The sequence below is a fragment of the Mandrillus leucophaeus genome, unplaced genomic scaffold (assembly GCF_000951045.1).
Source record: "Mandrillus leucophaeus isolate KB7577 unplaced genomic scaffold, Mleu.le_1.0 Scaffold47, whole genome shotgun sequence".
Lineage (NCBI taxonomy): Eukaryota > Metazoa > Chordata > Mammalia > Primates > Cercopithecidae > Mandrillus > Mandrillus leucophaeus.
In genome coordinates, this window is record NW_012105031.1 from 7,656,238 (window position 1) to 7,658,013 (window position 1,776).

Consider the following 1,776-nt stretch of genomic DNA (forward strand, 5'->3'; position numbering starts at 1 on the left):
ATAGCAGCATGAGCTTTCTTTATACATCTCCATCATGTCTGGAGTTACGCTGCTCTTTATGTATTGAGAGAACTGTTTCTTGTAAGCATCTTCATCTTCTTCCATTAAGTAACGCATGTAATCTGCAACATTCTGGCCCATGATGTGCTTCCAGTGTACTTCTGCATTAAATTCCCTGCTTTCAGAATCATAACCAGGGAATCGTTTGGGACTATGAGGGATAGACAAGCCTCCATCCACAGCTCCCTTCAGGGCACCAAAAACTTTATTGCCAGTGGTATTTCTGGCAAGGCCTAAATCCAAATAGCAGGTGAAGACACCTGGCTGACCATCAATGCTTTCCACATTGTATTCATCACCAGTCATCTCCACTTGGCCTTCATAGATCTTGTCCATGCCAAAGCTATTGAGAAGCCTGAGGGCCAGCAGCAGGCCAGCACAATATGCTACAGCATAATTTGTCAGGCCAACCCTCACACCATATTTTGGCAGTTCATGTACATATACTGTGCAGACTATCATATCCCCCTCTATACAGGCATAAGCAATCTGACAAATGATATCTCTGCTTGTTACATGAACTATCATCCTGTATTTGGATGTGTTGTGTTTATTTTTATCCTGTATCACCAAGCGTTTCTGAGCATAGTAATCAGTTTTACCCTCTCGTCGTCTTCTAAATTTCACTTGGTATCTCTTAAAGGAGGCCTTACTCTTAACAACTTTAACAAACCCCATCCTTCGGAACAGAGGCCTTCATATGCGGCTGACAGAGACCTGCAGGCCCAGTGGTGCTAGGTGGGGGGAAAAAGACCAAATGTTTTCAACAAGCTTTTAAAATTTAGAATACCTTTAAATTTTAAATGTGTAAAATGTTTAATTAAATCTGCAAACCAGAGAAAGCTTCTGTACAGATTATTTCAGCAAGGTATTAAACCTAGCACTCATTAGTTAGTATTCCATGGTGTATACATAGCACATTTTCTTTATCCAGTCTACTATTGATGGGCATATAAATTGATCTCATATTTTTGCTATTGCGATTCATGCCACAAGGAACATCTACATGCATATGTCTTTATGATAGAAACTTTCACATTCCTTTGTGTATATACCCAGAAATGAGATTGCTGGGTTGCATGATAGTTCTGTTATTAGGTTTTACAGGAATTGCCACACTGTTTTCCACAATGTTTTAAATAATTTACATACCCATCAATAGTATGTAAGGTGTTTCTTTTTCTCCACAACCTTGCCAGAATCTATTATTTTTGACTTCTTAACAGTAGCTATTCTGACTAGTGTGAAATAGTATCATATTTTGGTTTTGATTTGCATTTCTCTAACGATCAGCCATGTTGAACATTTTTTCATATGATTGTTGGACGCATCTTCTAAGAAGTGTCTGTTCACATCCTTTCCCCACTTGTTAATGAGGTTGTTTCCATCTTGTAAATTTGTTTAAGTTCCTCATGAATGATGGATATTAGACCTTTGTCAGATGCATAGTTTGCAAAAGTTTGCTCCCATTCTGTGGTTGTGTGTTTAATCTGTTGATAGTTTCTTTCACTGTGTAGAAGCTCTTTACTTTAATTAGATCCCATTTGTCAATTTTTTGCTTGTGCCAAAATTGCTTTTGGCATCTTGTTCATGAAATATTTGCTCATTCCTGTGTCCATAATATTACTTAGGTTGTCTTCTAGGATTTTTATAGTTTGGGGTTTTACATTTAAGGATTTAATTGAGTTGATTTTTTATATGGTGTAAGGAAGGGTC

The 1,776-nt window shown here is 37.6% G+C and overlaps 1 pseudogene across 1 annotated transcript in view; it reads right to left on the reverse strand.

Annotated features, from left to right (window-relative positions):
• Nucleotides 1-809, reverse strand: part of LOC105550212 — a 40,900-nt pseudogene extending 40,091 nt beyond the window's left edge. Inside the window, exon 1 of the transcript XR_001007665.1 lies at nucleotides 6-809. The product of XR_001007665.1 is annotated as a 60S ribosomal protein L5 pseudogene (transcript). The remainder of the gene's footprint in view (nucleotides 1-5) is intronic.
• Between the last annotated feature and the right edge of the window lie 967 nt (nucleotides 810-1,776).